The sequence below is a fragment of the Staurois parvus genome, unplaced genomic scaffold, assembly GCF_062004578.1.
Source record: "Staurois parvus isolate SC_StPar_1 unplaced genomic scaffold, SC_StPar_1.0 ptg000135l, whole genome shotgun sequence".
In the NCBI taxonomy this organism is placed as follows: Eukaryota; Metazoa; Chordata; class Amphibia; order Anura; family Ranidae; genus Staurois; species Staurois parvus.
In genome coordinates this window covers 4,826,526-4,838,980 of record NW_028317931.1, presented here as the reverse complement: position 1 = coordinate 4,838,980, position 12,455 = coordinate 4,826,526, and positions in this window count along the sequence as shown.

The window sequence follows — 12,455 nt, the reverse complement described above, 5'->3', positions numbered from 1 at the left end:
GTCCTAACCATTTAGCCACTATGCTGCCTGGAAGGAAGTCTTGTGCTAGGAAGTCTTGTGCTTGCATTTCAAAGCATAGGACATGCGCAAAAGTTTAAATAAATACACACACAGGATAGAGAGAAAACAGGTGGCGCACACACCTAGTGCATTATCCAAGGTTTATTGTAGGAGTGAAAGAATAATAAAAACATACTCACAGACGAAGCATGTATCTAAAAAGCATAGAAAAATGACAATGGCCACAACGGCAGGCAAGGTGTTCTCACTGTCAGTGCGGTCAAATGGCTGACGCGTTTCAGGGACGAATCCCTTTCCTCAGAGCTGATGACCAACCTCTGATGCAGATGTATGATGAATGGAAAGTAAGAGCCTTGCTGTTGATGCCTGAGTGGGATGGTGTGGGAGTGTGCTTTATCCCTATAGGGAAATGGCTGCTGGAATGCAAAAAATACACACACAGCAACAATTCATCTAGTTCAAGACATAAAATGTGCAGAAATTAGGGTGCAAAGGAATCATACAGTAATAGTCCAAATAAGTGCACATAAACAGCAACAGTTTATCTGTTGACCCCATGTGCATTCACATTCCTGTTTTCAAAATGCTTCCACCACCATGTCCCGCCACTGAAAGAAGCCACTTGAATGAATAAGGAAAAAACTTGGACTGCAGTACATGGACTTTATGGGCACCACACCAAGTTATAAAACTTTACAAACTTTATTGATGCACATTAAAACAGCCTTAAAACTAATAAAAACCATAACAAAAAGTAGCGTTTTGCACCCGCAAATTGTTGATTAGGGTGATGGCCCCTCTAGGGGCGGACTGACAACTCATGGGGCCCCCAGGCAATAGGGGATCATGGGGCCCCTGTGTTCTTGCCCAAACTCAAAAAAGCCTATGAAAAAGGTACCAGGGGCATCTCATGGGGCCGCCTACTGACCCCGGGCCCTCGGGCAGTGCCCAAGTTTCCAAATGGTCAGTCCGCCCCTGGGCCCCATACTTTTGAAACTTTATATACAATGTCCTATTTACAGGTATAAGGTATTCATCCTTCAGATACACTATATTGCCACAAGTATTGGGAGGCCTGCCTTTATACGCACATGACATCCCAGTCTTAGTTCCGTATATGGTCCATACTGTGCGGTAAGAGGCTTCTTTCACTGGTGACACATGGTGGTGGAAGCACTTTGGGAACAGGAATGTGAATGCACATCGGGTCAACAGATCAACTGTTGCTGTTTATATTCACTTATTTGGACTATTATGATCAGGGGCGGACTGACCATTTGGAAACGTGGGCACTGCCCGAGGGCCCAGGGTCAGTAGGGGGCCCCATGAGATGCCCCTGGTACCTTTTTCATAGGCTTTTTTGAGTTTGGCCAAAGACACAGGGGCCCCATGATCCCCTATTGCCTGGCGGCCCCATGAGTTGTCAGTCCGCCCCTGATTATGATTTGCCTTGCACCTTAAATTCTGCACGTTTTATGTCTTGAAACAGATGAATTGTTGCTGTATGTGTATTTATTTGAACTTTTCTACATGTCATTTGTTTTGAATTTTTCAAGCATCACATTTATTAGGAGGTGTTTTGTTGTTATTTTTGGTGGATTTAGCACTGCTCTTACTGTTTTCAATAATTATCAGTAGCTGTCATCCTGATCCAAAGAGTTTATAAGCAGGGGCGGACTGACCATTTGGAAACTCGGGCACTGCCCGAGGGCCCGGGGTCAGTAGGGGGCCCCATGAGATGCCCCTGGTACCTTTTTCATAGGCTTTTTTGAGTTTGGGCAAGGACACAGGGGCCCCATGATCCCCTATTTCCCGGGGGCCCCATGAGTTGTCAGTCCGCCCCTGTTTATAAGTTTTTAAGTCAGTGACTACCAACAAGTACACCGATTAGGAATTCTGACTTTTATGATCTGCATGCTTGTTCCAGCTGAATGTCTGAAAGTATGAAAGCAGGAGACAGCCATGTGACTAGCATTTTCAGAAAGAGGTCAGCAGTATGCAGCCTCTTAATTTCTTTCAATACAGGTTTCCTTTAAAGTGTTAATAAACCCACAACAGTAAAATCAGTCTGCTTATGCAGTAAAGCATGCTTGTTATGCGCCCTGTAGAACCTAAGGTGTTAATCCTCCGAAATACGCAAAAAGGATGTTTGATCCTGTTTTCTATGATCCCCCCTTTCTCCCACAGTCCCCAATGCATCGGCTGATAGTACAGAGCCCATGCTCAGTTTAGTGTGTATTACTAGAGAGTTTTTTTTTCTTGGGAGAGTACATGTGATTAGCACAGAGCCAATCAGCACTGTTCAGACGGTCAGGGGTCATGCAGCCTCATAGGACAGTCAGAGGAGAATGAAAACTCCTTCTACAAGCTTTAATCAGTGCTCTGCTGGACACTGATAGAAGTCACAAGACTGCTATAATTGCTGATAAGAAAAGGTATTTAGCAGTTTATATTTACTAAAATAATTGCATTTCCATGTTCTGTGTACTGTGGGAGACCAGATATAGTGGATGCAGGGTCCTGGGTTTAGTAACACTTTAAGGCTGAACTCCAAGCGAAAAGCCTATGCAAAGATGGACTACATACAGTATAAGACAGGAATTTTATATGCCAAAAGCTTTGTATTTCTCTACATCCGTTCCTGAAATTTATACAGCTCTTACACACTCACACAGCCCATTCTAGCAGGACAGAAGATCTGCTTTTATTCTGCAGCAGTTTAGTATCACTTACAACTCTTCAACTGAATGGGGAAGTGGCTAAAAAGCAGCACTTGGTGTAGAAATGTGCAGAAAGAAAAAAATTGTTTAATTTCATATTGATTCATTAAGTTACTAATTTAATTTCGTTTAGTTGCATTTGTAACAAAATTAGTCTTGTTTAGTTTAGTTTTTTTGTTTTTGTCCAAATTCAAATTTTCCAATGGATTCAAAGTATTCAAATCAAATTCAAATCGAAAATATCGAATCGTTCTGAATTCATTGTGAAGAATAGCTGGTTCTATTCTATTCGAAATTCAAATTTCAGAAGAAGGTTATATTCTATTTTTTTCTATTCTATTCTTTTATTTTCTATTCTGTTCTGTTCTGTTTTACTCTATTGTTTTCTTTTCTATTGTAATCTTTTATTATTAGTATTAATATTGTAATGTTTTATTCTATTCTCATCTTTTTGAAATTCGAATTTTGCTAGACGGCTATATTCTTTATATTGTATTCTATTCTAGTCTTTTCTATTCTATTCCTTTATTTTATATTCTATTTTAATATATTCTTTTATTTTCTATTATATTCTATTCTGTTCTATTTTACTCTTTTCTTTTCTGTTCTGTTTTTTCAATTCTATTCTTTTTGAAATTTGAATTTTGAAAGACAGCTATATTCTTTCTATTCCTTTATTTTCTATTGCATTGTATTGTATTGAATTCTTTTATTTTATATTCTATTCATTTATATTCTATTCATTTATGTTCTATTCTGTTTATTCTATTCTTTTCCCATTTCAAATTTCGGAAGACAGATATATTCTAACAGTAATACACATAGGCTTTGAAGGAAATCAGTAACAGTCAGCAATATGTTGATATTTCGAATTTGTTTTTCAAATTGAATTTCGTTTTTGAATTTGATTCAAATTTGATTCAAAATTTGGACTAAATTTTGTTTCTTAATTTGGAATCCATTTAAATTCATTACTTTTGTAATTCAGAAATTTGGATACATCCAAGTCTCCGAATAACGTAAATAACGTAAATTTTGTCCGAATTTCAACTAAACAAACTGCACATGTCTAGCTTGGTGTCTATAGGTTGCTTTGGGTGGGTGGGGGGGTTGGTATTCTATCAAGAGCAAGGCCTTCATTCCCCATATAATGTAACAATAATGTTTACCTGGAAGCAAGAATTTCCATGTTTTAGTAAGAAAAAAAAAATGAATTGCCAAGTGTTGGAAGACATTGCTGTGTGTTTAATTTTCAAAAATGTTAATTTTTTTCAGTACTATCCAGTTTGCTTGAAGGGCATGTCTTGTATTTCCTATATGGTGGGCAGGACCCTAGTTTTAAATGGTAAGGTCAGAGGTATGTATGCTATATCCTGCTGAGGTGTTTACTATGTTCAGTGTTCCCAATACAGACGACATATTCTTAGTCAATATATTCAGGACAGATGAACTCAGGAGTTCTGATGCATACCGTGATTGGATGGAAATCCCCAACAGTCAAGGATCTATCTGTAAATTTAAGAACACGAACTGGACAGCTGAACAATGTTTAAATATTGCAAATAAAAAAATGATCTATAAATCTTGAGAATAATGTATTTTATTGGAAGGAATTCTGGAACAAAGTATTACACTTCATTATATGTTAACTTAAAAAAATGATGCAGAACCCGTTCTTTTGGGGTCGTGTGAAATGACCCCTTAAGTAACAAGGCAAGCTAACATTTCAGTTGCAGGGTCTGGTCCTTGGTGTATTGTTGGGGACAAAACAGGCTGGGTGCCAGTCATTTTATTCTTTTTACATTTTATCAATGAGCTCAAAAGTAGGGGAGAGGGTTTGAGGCTGCAAGATACCCCAAAAGTGTACAAAAATAGGACAGGAATACAATAGTAGTACAATAGTAGGTCATATAAAAGCAACCTGGTCATTACTGGCCCTGTAAGTGGAGCCAGGCAGATCTTTGACCCTATAAGATCCATCACATCTGTCTTGAATTTCGGTGGATCTCTCTCTACTCAATATGCTCCTTGACACTCTAATGGCAGTCAAAGATACAGTACCTTGATCTGTGGACAATGAATCCTTCTGAGAATGTCTAAAATGCAGTTTTTACTCAGCTCCTCTGTAACGCTCTTTAGCAGCACAACATCCTCCAGATAACAACTCCAGCAGAGAGCTTAAGTTCTTGGGCCCCTGGCACATGCCCCAGGCTGAGGCAAGCCCCAAGTGAAGATACACTCCAAACCAGGGGCAGACTGACAACTCATGGGGCCCCCGGGCAATAGGGGATCATGGGGCCCCTGTGTCCTTGCCCAAACTCAAAAAAGCCTATGAAAAAGGTAGCAGGGTCATCTCATGGGGCCCCCTACTGACCCCGGGCCCTCGGGCAGTGCCCGAGTTTCCAAATGGTCAGTCCGCCCCTGCTCCAAAAACACATCATGTCCACGCAGAGCCAACAGGAAGAGAGAACACTCTCGAAAGGTGCCCCAAATATTTATCATCTCCCAACATAATACATACCAATGTCATTATCAGGGATCATCTGGGTTAGATGCATAGTTATAACTCCGGGAATGACATTCCCACACTGTTACTGTGACCTACTTCTCAGTAACAGGAGGAAGAAATCAGCTTACTGAGCATAGAGAAGATCTACAGAGCCCTACAAAAAAGACAACAGCTCAGGCTGGTTACAGCCTAGTAACAACACTCTCAAAATTTATTTAGGGACAGCAGAATACGGCAGAGTGCCTACAATGGCAACATTCATACCTTAAAATATGGATCAGGGTTGGGTTTTGTTGCATTATTTGTACATAAGTTCAGTTCTATCCAAAACTTTTAGAAAGGGAGAGCTAGCACCACTATCAGGTTTTTATTGCTGTCTGTGTTACAGATGGAAATATTTCACTCACTTCCTACCTTGGAGGCACTGTGGGGCAATCTCAAAGAGGAACATAGCAAAAGAAAATTGAGTTTGACTGTATTGAGCCTAGAGATGGCCATCGATGGTCAGAAGTCTCCAAAGAACAAGAGTTGGGGAAGTATTACCCTGCCCTCTATCCTGTAGGAACCTTTTCCTTTATCATTTGAAACTCAGAAACAGAAGCAGCACACACTTGGCCTACTAGTTTTTTTCTTTTCAATGGTGTTGTCATTTGCTATCAGTGAAACTCCAACAAAGCATGAGCTTGCACACTAAAAGTTAGAAAAAAAAGTTGTTAAAACTGCCTGAGGTCAACAGGCAAGCGAAGTCACGTTTTTCAAAAATCAAATTTCATTGTATGGTATGAAAACTATACAAAACTTCTGATGTGAAAAGAAAGTCTTGAAAGAATACAGTTAGGACAAAAGGATTAAGACTATTGAGGACTTTTATTTTTTATATAGAGGGTATGTGTTAAGTCTAAAACACAATATTACTAGTAACACAGACTATGGGGCTCACTTATAACAAAGGGTGGATAATGCTATGTGCTCTCTGTTATACTACACAAAGCTTCACAAACTATGGCCTTCATCTTGCATCCCATTCCTAAAATGCAGAAACAATAGGCATGCACTAATGGAAGGAGCATCGGACCAAAGGATAAAATAGTCCAGGTTAATTTATTATTTTGTACTGGCCAGCAGTATCTGCGTGAGCAATCAAGATCTTAGGATCAAACCCTTAGGAGGGTAGCCTTGTGTGTTGTGAGCAGCCTGACCAGAGCCAGTGAACTCTCTAAATGCTTTCTGTCCTCTCATTTCTTTGCATGAACTCACATCTAAGTCACAGCGCCCCTTGGATGTTTTTTATTTAGTTGCATTTACTAAAATGCAGATTGCAGTTTGGAGCCTGAAATGCATTAGAGCTCATGTTGAGCTTTGGTGATGCTTCACTGATGCTTTTTTGAACCTTTAATGAAGCTTGGCAAATGCCCTGTGTGTGTGTGTTGATTTTCAATTTGTTTCAATAGGGCCCAGTAGAACCCAGCGTAGCAGATCCCCAGATTATTACTATCCCTGTTCAACAGATCCCCAGCCCATTGGTATCCTTGTTCAGAAGATCCCCACAGATCCCCTGCCCAGTAGAACCCTCAGCTCTTCTGATCCCCCACTAAGTAGTAGCTCCCAGCTCTGCTGATTCCCCACTCAGTAGTAACTCCCTGCTTTGTATCCCTCAGTAAGTAGTAACCCCCAGATTTGCTGATCCTCCACTCAGAAGTAACCCCCAGCTTTGCTGATCCCCCACTCAGTAGTAACTCCCAACTCTGCTGATCCGCTGCTCATTAGTAACCCCCAGCTCTGCTGATCCCCTGCTCAGTAGTAACCCCCCAGCTCTGCTAATCCCCCACTCAGCAGTAACTCCCAGCTCTGCTTATCCCCTGTTCAGTGGTAACTCCCGCTTTCCTGATTCCCTATTCAGTAATAATCCCCAGCTCTGCTGATCTATTATTATTATTATACAGGACTTATATAGCGCCAATAGTTTGCTCAGCGCTTTACATTATGGAGGGAGAAAATACAGTAACAATACAGTTCAATACAAGAGGGATTAGAGGGCCCTGCTCCTTGGAGCTTACAATCTAGGAGGGAGGGGATAGTGGTACAAGAGGTAATTAGCTGTGGGGGATAGAGTGGTAGGAGGAGTAGTGGATTCCAGTATTAGCTGGGGGCGGGGTAGGCTTCCCTGAAGAGATGGGTTTTCAGAGTGCGCCTAAAGGAGAGCAGAGTGGGCGATAGCCTGATAGCTTGGGGTAGGGAGTTCCAGAGGATGGGTGAAGCCCTTGAGAAATCCTGGAGACGAGCATGGGAAGAGGAGACTACCGCTCAGTAGTAACCCCCAGCTCTGCTGATCCCCCACTCAGTAGTAAAACCCAGCTCTGCTGCTTCCCTCACTCAGAAGTAACCAGCAGTTCTGTTGATCCCCTGCTCAATACTAACCCCCAGCTCTGCTGATCGTCTGCTCAGTAGTAATCCACAGCTCTGCTGGTCCCCCTCCCAGTAGTAACCCCCAACTCTGCTGATCCCTCACTCAATAGTAACCACCAGCTCTGTCGATCTCCTACTCAGTAGTAACTCCCAGCTCTGCTCATCCTCTGGTTTGCTGATCCTCCTCTCTCTCTGGTCCGCACTCACCTCCCACTATATTGTTCCCACACTAGACACCATGTCTGCCATTGCTAGTTTATCCTCTGTTCTTCCACCTCTACTGATCCTCTGCCACTCAATCTTCTTTCTCTCCAGTTCCTGCTCATCTTCAACTATATTGTTCCCATGTTGCACACCCCATATGTCATCTGCTAGTTGCTCCACTCCAGTCCGGACCCTGCTGACCTGAATGCTGCACACCAGATGTGACATCTGCACTAGACATTTCCAGAATAAATGCACATGAACCTAAAGTTAATGATGATGATGTCTTTTTGGTTCACTTGTTGGTTTCCTAGTGCATCCTGGGATATCTCACCCCTGCAATACCTACAAAACAAAGCAAAGAATACACTGAATCAAATCCCCTCAAGAGCTGCAGGTACTGTAAGAGAGCATTGTCATAGACTTCTATGGAGGCTTTGGAGACACTTTGAAGCACCAAGAAAGCGACATGGGGTATAATTTCTGAAGCAAAGCAAATGCAACATGTAAACAGGGCTGTAAGCTTACCATTTTATTTAGTGACAGGTGCTTTGATTGGCATTCAGAGTGCTTTAAAAAAAGCGTGTCCAATGCCACATTTTGAAGCACATGTAAACGAGCCTTTAATGAGTTTTCTCTGCTTAACACAGCAAAACAAACTAGAGTAGAGGCTGGCATAAGACTTTGAGCGGTCATGTGACCAGATATTTTTTTTCATTGAGAAGAATAGCACCAAGTCCTAAAGTAAGCTGAAGTCAGAGCATATTTATACATGCGTAGCTCAGTATACATTCCAGCACTGTGAAGCTGTGTCCATGACTGAACTCCTGCGCATGCCTGTTGGCCAACTAAGGTGGGACCCGGAAACAGTTGGTGAGTAGATGGCAGTGCTGGTGAGGGATCTTGCAGGCATGGGACCTCTGGAGCTAAAGTAAGTTTTTCTGACATTAGTTCTGATTTCCACAGACAGGGATTCCATCTTCAATCGGTCTTATTCCAGTTTGCAGGCTCTGGCTGTTTGGTTGGCTGAGCTGCGATGATGTAATTCCCATGTAGGTTTGCCACCTCATCCCTTTAAAACAGAACATATATTAATTACACAGGTTCTGAGGGAAATTTAATACAGATAAGGCACTAAATGAGTTTAATTACCACCTTAATCAGCCACAGAACCTGTGCCATTAATGTGTTTGCTTTAAGTCCTCCACACAGGACATTTTGATAACGCTGGTAATGGTAGCTGTGTAAAGCCACGTTAAAAACTTGAGTTTTTCAGCTTTTTGTAGTGTTTTTGTATTGGCGTTTAGCTGCGTTTTCCCTCGTTTTTCCAAGTTTGCATTTCTTAGCTTTTTTTTAACCCACAAAATTATTATTTTTTGGTCAACAAAAGTCCAAAAGCACCGGTTTGCAGCGGTTTACCGCATTTTACCGTGTTTTGCCGCATTTTTCAGCTTTAGAGCGTTTTTACAGCTAAAAAACTGTTCTAGAAACCCACTAGCCCTGGGTTTTCTTTTATTGGCCAAAAAACGTTGATTACAGTCTGGACACATTGGATAACATGCTGGGGGGTTTACTAGCTGTATAAAGAAAACGTCAGAAGCCAAAATCAACAGCTGTAAAAATGTCCCGTGTGCATGAGGACTTAAAGGAATGAGGTGACAACCCTACTCCCATGCTGGAGTCATGGCTGTGACACAGAGCTCTGAAGGGATGGCATAAGTATGCCGTCCCTTCAGAGTGCATGCGCCGGCGAGATCACTGACTGCTACTCAATAGAATATCTCCTAAATGGTGCACGTTTAAGAGATAATCATTTTACCTACAGGTACGCTTTATTATAAGCTTACCAGTAAGTAAAATTTACAAAACAAACTTTACTACTGCTTTAAAGTCTATAGGGATTATTATTATTATTATACTGTTTTATATAGCGCCAACAGTTTACTCAGAGCTTTACAATATAACGGGAGACAATACAGCAACAATACAGTTCAACACAAGAGGGTTAGGAGGGCCTGATCCTGGGAGCTTACAATCTAAGAGGAAGGGGCTGGTGGTACAAAAGGTAATAACTGTGGGGGGATGGACTGGCAGAAGGAATGGAAGATTCTGTTATTAGCTGAAGGCCGGAAAGGCTTCCCTGAAGAGATAGGTTTTCAGAGATCGCCTAAAAGTGGGCAGAGTAGGTGATAGTCTGATAAATTGGGGTAGAGAGCTAGAGAGTAGGAGGTCGTGCGAGGAGTGGAGAGGACAGTTTGGGTGATATTTGGAGACAAGATTGGTGATGTAACTTGGGGCAGAGTTATAAATGGCTAAATTTGTTCTGAATTTTATTTGTCGAGCAATGGGAAACCAGTGGAGGGATTGGCAGAGAGGGATGGCAGATACAGAACGGTTAGTAAGGTGGATGAGTCTGGCAGCAGCATTCATGATAGACTGAAGAGGGGATAGCCTGCGATGAGGTCGGCCAATGAGGAGGGAGTGACAATAGTCAAGGAGTGATATAATAAGGGAGTGGATAAGTTGCTTAGTGGTTTCCGAGGTTAGGAACGGGCGTATCTTGGAGATGTTGTGGAGGTGAAGTCTACAAGATTTGGACAGCGATTGGATTTGGGGCTAGAAGGACAGATGGGAGTCTAGGATTACACCGAGTACCCTGGCATGAGGGGAGGGACTATTGTGTTATTGATCTTGATGTAGGGAACATGGGGAGGGGGCACGGACTGGAGGGAATACTAAGAGCTCAGTTTTGGAAAGACTTAGTTTGAGGAAGTGGAGTGACATCCATGCCGATATGTCACTTAGTAGGTTAGTAATGCGAGAGGAGACTGAAAGAGTGAGGTGAGGAGTAGAATGATTTGTGTGTCATCAGCATAGAGATGGTGCTTTTTTTAGCTTCCTCATGTCAAGCATGAAATGATTGAACCAGAGCTTAGAAAACATCCACAGCTCCAGTAGCCTGTCCTCTGCCAGCATGTTGAAGATTGGACCCTTGCTCTCTGTGGGGAAGCAGTGGACACCCTGCAGAGGACCAACACAGCCCCTGCTGTTATAGCCAGAGCTCTCCAATCAGCAAAACCCATGCTCCCCTCTGATTGGAGAACTCTGGCTCTGACTCAGTAGCAGGTGTGTTAGAACTCAGCAGAGTGGCAACTGCTTCCATACAGAGACATGGGTTGGTGTCCGCTACCAGGCCTTCTAGCTGGGCCGCTCCTTCCCTGCTACACAGGTGGTCCTCTCTCTGGGAGCCAATAAGGTGCTGAGTTTTGCTCTTTTCCAGCATTCTTGCCTGGAGGTGAGCCCGTTCCCGTCTGGGCACCCTCCCAGGCTCCTGCTCTCCAGCCTCACTTCTCCATCTTCCACCGGAACTCTCCTGCTTCTGAGCAGGCTTGGTCACTCTTAACGGTTGTCTTGGCCCCTTGCTAAGCCTCTTGTTGGGGCTTAGCCAGGATCCCTTGAAAGTGCAGATTAGCCACTCCTCCCCTCCACCCACTGCTTCTAGAACTTTTTCCAAAGTTCTAGCGCAGGGGACGTCTCAGAGAAGTCTGCAAAGCCTCTCAGCTCTGCCCTAAATTTGACCCTGCTAGCTATCACACCCAGGCTGCTACTCAGCTGCCCAACAATTAGGCTCTAGCTTCTCCTAGCAATCGAGTAGGGTGCTACATGTATAAAACTCATAGATGTGCACATGAAAACTGATATAAACTGATGTCTCTGCAAGTGAAATCTGCACATCAGTTTCCATCAGTTTCTGCAAGTGAAATCTGCACATTAGTTTCTGCAAGTGAAATCTGCACATCAGTTTCCATCAGCTTTTCTGCATGTATGGTGTGAGCGAGGACTTACTCTGCAACATGCTGGCAGGGTACAGACTGTTCTACTCATGCTGTGGCTGTTTTCTAAAAGAAAGACTTTACACACTTTTTTTTAGATATGCCTGGAATGGAGCTTATTTAAATTATTATTATTATACAGTATTTATATAGCGCTAAAAGGTTTGCTCAGCGCTGTACATTATAGTGGGGAACAGTACATGAGACAATACAGTAACAAAACAAAACACGAAGGGTTCAAGGGCCCTGCTCTTTCGAGCTTACAATCTAGGAGGGAGGGGATAGTGGTACAGGAGGAAGTGGCTGTGGGGGATGGAGTGGTAGGAGGAGTGGAGGAGATCGGCTGTTAGGTGAGGGCGGGGTAGGCTTCCCTGAAGAGATGGGTTTTCAGGATGTGCTTAAAGGTGAGGAGGGTAGGTGACAGTCTGATGGATAGGGGTAGTGAGTTCCAGAGGATGGGGGAAGTCCTGGAGAAGTCCTGCAGTCGGGCGTGGGAGGTGGAGACCAGGGAGCTAGAAAGTAGGAGGTCTTGTGAGGAGCGAAGATTACGGGTAGGGTGGTATTTGGGTATCAGGTCGGTGAGGTAGTTTGGGGCAGCGTTATGAATGGCTTTGTATGTCTGTGTTAGTAGTTTGAATTTAATGCGTTGGGCAATCGGGAGCCAGTGGAGGGAATGACAGAGGGGTGGCAAAAGCGGAGCGGTTGGTAAGGTGGATGAGTCTGACCGCTGAGTTCAGGATAGACTGAAGCGGGGATAGTCTG